The following is a 9,909-nucleotide window of genomic DNA, read 5'->3' on the forward strand; positions in this document are numbered from 1 at the left end:
CGCCGCCATCTTCCCGCTACAGCCATCTTGCCCCGCCTCCTCCTACCAGCGACATCTATAAAATCTTGGCGGCAGAATTCCGAACTAACCCTCTGGTCATTGACCAACTCTTCAGCAACCCGCCTCGCTCCATGTAGGCCGCCGCCATCTTATCGCTAACGACCAATCAACTTCCTTGCAGACCGCCGCCATCTTCTTGTTAGCGACCTATCACCTGCCCTCAGCCTCCACAGGTAGCCGCCCCCGTGCCGCTATGACACTTCTTGCAGCTCGATGGCCATGTGACGTCACTTCCATGCCGCCATGACACTTCTTGAAGCTTAATGGTCATGTGACGTCACTTCCATGCCGCCATGACACTTCTTGCATGCCAACACCCACGCATCTCTTGCACAACGACAATGCCCACAAGAAGCCGCTGAAGGAGCGATGGACACTGGCCATCGAGTTCGTGACCTCATTTAGTGTGGCGCAGAACCCGCCTATTATATCTACTCATGGTAATATCAATAATCAATAGCGGATATAAGAAATAGCCATCTAGCGGTTGATAAACGAACTACGCTGTTTACGTTTAAATAAATGTAAAATTTTATTCAAAATCCACTTGAAATGCACGGAAACTGATTTTCAGATTTAAAAAATGATTTGATGTTTACAAAAAAATATATTGCCAGATAAGATAAATAACAATTTATTATCGCTTTTACAACAGTTTTTATTTAATTGGACCTGTAATGTTGAAATTTTATTCATGAAATCTGAATATAAAACGAGTAATCGAATTTAAGCATTTGATTTTATCAATTTTCGAAGATTTTTGGGGTTTAGCCGCCATCTTGGATCCGCCATGTTGGATTTATGATATGTAATTTCCTGATGTAGTATAAAACAAATATTTGACGACTTGTAAACGGTGAATATGATCGTCTGAGATTGTTTTCACTTGAATTTCACAGTTTTTCACCATTTTTATTACATTTGAAGATCGTTTGGAACCGCCATATTGGATTGTCCATTTCTAAAAATCTGTACGTGAAATATGTACTGAAATTATAGCATTTGAGATCAGAATAAGGAGTTTAAACGGTAAAATCATAAGTTTTGGTCTTGATTATAAATTTTCGCCAATTAGGCCTGTTAATAACAAACATTTTGCACCTATAACCCACTGAATTTTGAGGCATTTTTTATTTTTAGTTAACGCTTTACTTCAAAACCTTGAATTTTCCCTGATTTCCGGCAGCCATATTGAGCCGCTATTTTGAATTTTTTGAAAATGCCACACTGGCCCATGAAGAGGGTTCAATAACGACCATTTTAAGCCCAAGATCATTAAAATACATTTGCTCAAATTTTGGGCAGAGCTTTGTTCCGTTTGACAAAGAACGTCCCGTATAACGAGCGTTCAAATAAAAACGTGGTCAAGTTGGTTCTGAAAATTTGGACGTAGGGCGTAGCGTATAGCAAATGAACTTAAAAGTCATCTGTCAAAGCGCTATATCGCCGCTATCAATTTGAATATTTTCGTTTTAAAAAGCGTTTAAAATGGTGTTTTCTCAAGAACAAAAAGTGTTTATCATAGAGTCCTACTTTAGAAATGGACGCAAGATTGATGGAATATGGAAGTATTCTATTGAGGAATGTTTCATAGAATTTCAAAATCAATTTCCCGGCGTTGTTGAGTACAAAATTTTTCAAAGTGCAGTTCAGCGTTGTGTTAATGTTTTTCGTGAAACGGGCAGTGTAACAAGGAAAGAAGGAAGCGGCCGACCTAAAAAGCGGACTGAAAAATTAAAAGAAAATGTTCAACAAATAATAGAAAATGCGCCAAGAACTTCTGTACGTGTTTTATCACAAATGGTGGGAGTATCAGTCGGTACCTGCCACACAGTGTTAAAAAAAGCTCCTTTAATTGTTTGTTATTGTTATCACGATTATTCTTTAAAATAAAGTCATATAGTCATTAACGTTATTGAAACTGACAGCTGCTATACAGCTCGTTGAGAAATGAGGTTAAGTTGGTCGCTATAAGCTACTCCCTACGTCCAACGTGTCAGAGCCAACTTCGACCACGTTTTTATTTGAACGCTCGTTATATAATATATATATAATGAAGTTATTCAAATTTTTAAACTATTACAAAATACTATTTGAAAATATTAATATTTTTTGTTAATATATGTAACTTAAACAATTAAAAATGGCAATATTAACATATTTAAAAAAATAGTTGCTCGGCACACATGTTGTTCCAGCGCGTTGTTCAGGTGGGTCACGTCCAGTTCCCGAGAACAGCAGGAACTGTTTTTGCGGTTCCCAATAACGACCTACGCCACTATTTCAGATATTTTGTCACATAGATTCATCATTTCCTCATACTCCGCCAATAAATTTTTTAGATTATTTAATTTCTGTTCATATTTTTGAAATTTTCTTAACAGCTCCAATCTCTTCATCACTTAATAACTAACTTAAAAAATGACAATCGATAAATTTGGTAGACACATAAGTCACCCAAAGCATTCATCTGCGGATCATAAAGATTTTCACGTAATATTAGAAAACATTGCAGGCAGTGGCGGTTTTACCATAAGAGCTGCGGAGCTACAGAACACATAAAATTTTATGTATATAATCATATTAAATATCAACAAAATATTTAAAGAATCTAAATGTACTCCCGCTAAAATAAATCTAGGAGCTTATATTATTTATTACGACGCGAGCTACACTCCTTAATATATGCAACCTCATATACAAAATGACAGCGAACAGTTAGATGCGTCCTTTGTTTTTATTGGCTAATCAGGCACTTGACCAGTACAGTTTTATATGGGCTTTTGTGGCTGCAACAACGACAGCCGCTGCTGCAGTAAATGCAGTAATATTTCGTACGTGGTACGTAGTGGTTTATTTCTACGAGCGGCACGTGTGAATATTTTCATTTATTCGTCGACAGATATTATAGTTATTAAAATGAATAGCTTTCGTTTTAAAAAAAAAACTTTATGTGTTTCTCTGCCTTATGAGGATAAACTAAAAATAAAAGAATTAAGTGGGCCAACATCACAATTAAATATTGAAGTTAGTGGAACAAGCCGAAGTAAACGATATAAAAGACAATTTAACAAAAATGTATACACAAAAGCAGAGTGGATGTGTGGGTGTGATTTAAAAAATACACTGTTTTGTTTTCCGTGTTTTCTTTTCGGTGGGGATAAAGCATGGATTTACAGTGTGAAAGATTTAAGTAATTTAAGTCATTAGGTAAAATAAACACAAGAAGTCAGTTAGATTCTGCATATTCGGATAATATACGGTAACACAATGAACAGTTAACGAAAAATCGTTATGTATTATCTAAAATCATAGATTGCATAATATTTTGCAGACCTTTCGAATTAGCACTTCGCGGACACGACGAGACAGAAAATTCGGACAACCCTGATGTGTTTCGTGGACTCATAAATTTTAGTGCAGATCTTGACGACATATTAAAAGAACATCTAGTCACATGTGTATGACCGGGATTTTCTGTGATTGTACCGGGAATTAGCTGTATGGTCCCGGATTTCGGATTTGCACATATAACTCCCGGAATATAATATAATGTACATATACAGGTTCGGAAAGTCCCCATGGTTCATCGGCCGTTACGTGAGAGAGATAAAATAAGTCATAGAAATCCGTGCGATAGACAAGGATGATTACATTGAAGACGTTCTAACCCGAAACGGGCGGTGACTATTCAGGTTATGAAACGTCTTCATTATAGCCATCTTTGTCTATCGCACGAATTTCTGACTTACTTATCGCAATCACGTAACGGCTGCTGAACCATGGGGACTTTCCAACCCTGTATATATAAAAAGATATAGAAAAAATGATAACACGGCAAGGAAAATTAAAATTCGTTGAATCGTTGGTAAATTTCACATACGATTTTATTGTTTATAAACAATATTCAATAATTTAATAAAATATATTTAGTTTATTCTAATATTCCAATTTATTTATACCGTCAGTAGGTAATTCGTGAATAGATATTTCAAAAAGGTATCAATTTCAAAAATCGTTCTTGTGAAAATCTATATTTTTTTTATAAATTAATTGTTCCTTGAAATTCAGAAGTGCCAGGAAAACGCGTGACCTTAAAAATTTTAAAATTTTTCGTTTGCGGCGCCATTTAGAGACTCCGGGCACTTAATATCCTGAAATTCAGTTGAACAAATGTAACAACCCTAAGCAGAACACATTCAATCAATGTTCACGCGCCGCCACNTAATATTTTGCAGACCTTTCGAATTAGCACTTCGCGGACACGACGAGACAGAAAATTCGGACAACCCTGATGTGTTTCGTGGACTCATAAATTTTAGTGCAGATCTTGACGACATATTAAAAAAACATCTAGCCACATGGGCATGACCGGGATTTTCTGTGATTGTACCGGGAATTAGCTGTATGGTCCCGGATTTCGGATTTGCACATATAACTCCCGGAATATAATATAATGTACATATACAGGTTCGGAAAGTCCCCATGGTTCATCGGCCGTTACGTGAGAGAGATAAAATAAGTCATAGAAATCCGTGCGATAGACAAGGATGATTACATTGAAGACGTTCTAACCCGAAACGGGCGGTGACTATTCAGGTTATGAAACGTCTTCATTATAGCCATCTTTGTCTATCGCACGAATTTCTGACTTACTTATCGCAATCACGTAACGGCTGCTGAACCATGGGGACTTTCCAACCCTGTATATATAAAAAGATATAGAAAAAATGATAACACGGCAAGGAAAATTAAAATTCGTTGAATCGTTGGTAAATTTCACATACGATTTTATTGTTTATAAACAATATTCAATAATTTAATAAAATATATTTAGTTTATTCTAATATTCCAATTTATTTATACCGTCAGTAGGTAATTCGTGAATAGATATTTCAAAAAGGTATCAATTTCAAAAATCGTTCTTGTGAAAATCTGCATTTTTGTATAAATGGATTGTTCCTTGAAATTCAGAAGTGCCAGGAAAACGCGTGACCTTAAAAATTTTAAAATTTTTCGTTTGCGGCGCCATTTAGAGACTCCGGGCACTTAATATCCTGAAATTCAGTTGAACAAATGTAACAACCCTAAGCAGAACACATTCAATCAATGTTCACGCGCCGCCACTGATTGCAGGAAACATAATGAAGGAGTTATATTATAATGTTATTTTAACATTTGAGTCCACGGTATTTCAAGAAAACAGTAAGAAGTGTTTAATATCTGTAATGTATATGAAGCGAATAAATCACAACTCAGATTGTAACACTTTTATTCTTCCAAGTCTTCTATACAATATATATCTAACAACGATCACTGTCCGCTTAAATTCTATCCTGCGTGGATTTTCTTTCTGTCTCTACCACACTTTTTCTATATCTACAAAAACTATGTACACCTTAAAAACCTAAAGACACACACACACACACACAATATAAAGTGATACACACACTAACATTATCTCCCCCTTAAATAAATAAAACGTTTATGGTACAAATCTGTCTGGTTGTTTAATTACCAATTTTTGAGTTGGTTGTACCCACTATGGTTTGACCCTCTGTAACCTGTTGAATATTTAATCCAAATTTATAGAAAAAATTCCTACCAAGCAATGGTGGTCCACCGTTCCGAATAACATACACTTCCACTAATTTAATTTGCCCTAAATATTTAATTGGCAGTGTTATATAACCAAGTGGTAACTTTCCCTACATAATTATGTAGAATCTTATTACTATCCTCTAAAACATATTTATTGAACCATTGATCCTTAAACTTTTCTGAAATTACACTAACGCTAGCACCAGTGTCAAGTTCAAATTGAAAAGGAATATTGTCCACTTCTACTTTAATCATTAACCTACTTTCCCATTCCTTCCTCTAAATTAAATAAACAATCTATATTTAAATCCTCTTCGTCAACATTGACTACATGGTTAATTTGCCTAACCTCACTATCAACATTACCCATTTCTAAATAATTATTCCTATATTTAACATTGCACACTGACTGCAAATGCCCTTTTTTACTACAAATATTACAAGAATAATTTTTGTACCTACAATTTTTTGTAAGATGTCCATATTTTCCACAAACTCCACAAGTTGTTTTCCTGTCATCGGCGACCTTATTCTTGTCCTCAGAGAAGCTGCGCCTGCTCGATCGCATCTGGGTTTGGGTACCATTTGACCTACCGCCGCGTGAGCCGACCTGCCGCTGCTGCCAACTGACACCAGCCGTTCCTCTTCTTCCTCCTCCTCGTTGACCTTCACTTATTTGAAATAAGGAAGTAGATGGCTCTGCTTTCACCTTTTGTGAGGACCCATGATGGCTGCCGACGCCGACTTCCTTCTTCATGGCCTTGAGGATTGCTTTGTCGAACGTAACACTTTCTTCCAGTTCAAAAAATTTGTCCAGAATTTCACCCTTTTCAAAACCGGAAATAAACTTGTCCGTAAGGATTTGATCCCAATCTTTTCCAAATTTGCACTTTGCTCCTAGATTCTTCACTCTAGCTGCCCACTGCGCTACCGTTTCATACGCGTTCTTAGAAGCTTGATAAAATTTGTAACGTTCCAAATAAATGGATGTTGGTTTAATAAAATACTTATCAAAACTTTCAACGAGTTCTTTGTACGTTTTTTGCTCGGGAACATTCGGAACGCATAAATCTGCTGCTAATTTGTACGCGTCTTCATCAAGGCTACTTAACAGCGCTGCTTTTTGCACTTTTTCGTCTTTTATTTCATTTGCGATGAAATATTGTTCAAGCCTGGCTTTGTGCACTGACCAATCACTGTCTTTTGCGGAAAATTCGCGAATTTGTCCCACTATAGCGCTCATTTTAATTATACTTTCACCTCGTCGCCACTGTAATGTATATGAAGCGAATAAATCACAACTGAGATTGCAACACCTTTATTCTTTCAAGTCTTCTATACAATATGTATCTAACAACGATCACTGTCCGCTTAAATTCTATCCTGCGTGGATTTTCTTTCTGTCTCTACCACACTTTTTCTATATCTACAAAAACTATGTACACCTTAAAAACCTAAAGACACACACACACAATATAAAGTGATACACACACTAACATTCTCTCCCCCTTAAATAAATAAAACGTTCATGGTACAAATCTGTCTGGTTGTTTAATTACTCGTCTTGGTCTTGATTCAATATTAGGCAAAATATCATCTATTATTTGATGTTCTACTGGATTACTAGGTATTATTGTTAACTTGTCCGAGTTTGTACCATGAATGTTTTCAGTCATAAGATGTGTATTCAAATTATCGGAATTATATTGTATAATTTGGTTTAAATGTCTTTTCCACACCTTAGACAACTTAGGTATAAACACTATATAAGTTCTAGGCCCTAACTTGCTTCTAATTACTCCCGAAATCCAATTTTTTTTATTTACATCCCTATAATCTCTTACAGCTACGCTATCTCCTACACTAAATGATGTAATTCTTTTACCATGATAAAATTTTTTCTGTTTACTTTGATTTACACTAACATTTTTCTTTAATTTATCTAAATCTACTTTAACTGGTTCATTATTTTCCTTAATTAAATCTAATCTAGTTCTTAAATTTCTACCTAACAACAATTGTGCTGGCGAATAACTTGTAGTTGCATGTATGGTGTTACGGTAATTTAATAATATTTTATTTAAGATTATCGGTAAGTCTATTGGATTCCGAACGTTGCAAGATTTAATTGCATTTTTTAAATATTTTACCACAATTTCTGCAGCACCATTAGTTGCTGGCGAAAACGGAGGTATGTTTTTGAATTTTATACCATTTTCCCTTAAATAAAGCTGAAACTCATCAGATGTAAAATATCTGGCGTTATCCGCCACTAAATATTTACATAGTCCAAATCTTGCAAAAATATTGCGTAAAACATTTATGATTGTCACAGAAGTCATGTTATTAGTGACAAAAGCTTCCACCCACTTGCTATATGCATCTACCACTACTAAAATATATTTACCTAACAATGGGCCTAAAAAATCGACATGTAATCTTTCCCAACACTGTTCAGGAAATGGCCATGTTATTAAAGAAGCTTTCGGGGGTGTACTTTTATTAGGTAAACAAAATGTACAACTTTTAACTAATTTTTCAATGTCCCTATTCATTTGGGGCCACCATACATAAGACCTAGCTACACTTTTCATTTTCACAGCACCCTGATGTGTGCTATGTAATTCCTTTAAAATTTGTTTTCGGAGATTCTGAGGTATTAACACTCTATATCCAAACGTAATTATGTCATTCTCAAGGCTTAAATTGTTTTTAAATTTGGCATACAGTTTGACATCCCCAGATACTCTCACAGGCCACCCGTTTTTAATATATTGCTTTACCTCCTTAAGTAATGTTTCATTTTCCGTTTCATTTCTAACTGCTTCACAATCAACCGGTAAATCTACGTTATTTTCGACATAATTCAAATATGAATAATTAAAATTTTCCATTAACTCGTTAATAACAGGAAATCTGGACAAAAAATCTGCATTATTTTTCTGTGATTTTGTGTATTCTAAATCATAGTTATAACTTGACAATATTAGTGCCCATCGTTGCAAACGATTTGCTGTCATTTGAGGAATACCTTTATTTTTACCAAATATAGTTAACAACACCTTACAATCGGTAACTAAAGTAAATTTTTTCGAGTATAAATATTGATGAAATCGTTTAATACCAAAAATAATGGCTAGTCCTTCTTTTTCAATCTGGCTATAACCTTTCTGTGCCTTGGATAAGGTACTTGACGNACACTGACTGCAAATGCCCTTTTTTACTACAAATATTACAAGAATAATTTTTGTACCTACAATTTTTTGTAAGATGTCCATATTTTCCACAAACTCCACAAGTTGTTTTCCTGTCACCGGCGACCTTATTCTTGTCCTCAGAGAAGCTGCGCCTGCTCGATCGCATCTGGGTTTGGGTACCATTTGACCTACCGCCGCGTGAGCCGACCTGCCGCTGCTGCCAACTGACACCAGCCGTTCCTCTTCTTCCTCCTCCTCGTTGACCTTCACTTATTTGAAATAAGGAAGTAGATGGCTCTGCTTTCACCCTTTGTGAGGACCCATGATGGCTGCCGACGCCGACTTCCTTCTTCATGGCCTTGAGGATTGCTTTGTCGAACGTAACACTTTCTTCCAGTTCAAAAAATTTGTCCAGAATTTCACCCTTTTCAAAACCAGAAATAAACTTGTCCGTAAGGATTTGATCCCAATCTTTTCCAAATTTGCACTTTGCTCCTAGATTCTTCACTCTAGCTGCCCACTGCGCTACCGTTTCATACGCGTTCTTAGAAGCTTGATAAAATTTGTAACGTTCCAAATAAATGGATGTTGGTTTAATAAAATACTTATCAAAACTTTCAACGAGTTCTTTGTACGTTTTTTGCTCGGGAACATTCGGAACGCATAAATCTGCTGCTAATTTGTACGCGTCTTCATCAAGGCTACTTAACAGCGCTGCTTTTTGCACTTTTTCGTCTTTTATTTCATTTGCGATGAAATATTGTTCAAGCCTGGCTTTGTGCACTGACCAATCACTGTCTTTTGCGGAAAATTCGCGAATTTGTCCCACTATAGCGCTCATTTTAATTATACATCCCAACCTCGTCGCCACTGTAATGTATATGAAGCGAATAAATCACAACTGAGATTGCAACACCTTTATTCTTTCAAGTCTTCTATACAATATGTATCTAACAACGATCACTGTCCGCTTAAATTCTATCCTGCGTGGATTTTCTTTCTGTCTCTACCACACTTTTTCTATATCTACAAAAACTATGTACACCTTAAA

Source organism: Anoplophora glabripennis, unplaced genomic scaffold, assembly GCF_000390285.2.
Source record: "Anoplophora glabripennis isolate ALB-LARVAE unplaced genomic scaffold, Agla_2.0 scaffold1367, whole genome shotgun sequence".
In the NCBI taxonomy this organism is placed as follows: domain Eukaryota; kingdom Metazoa; phylum Arthropoda; class Insecta; order Coleoptera; family Cerambycidae; genus Anoplophora; species Anoplophora glabripennis.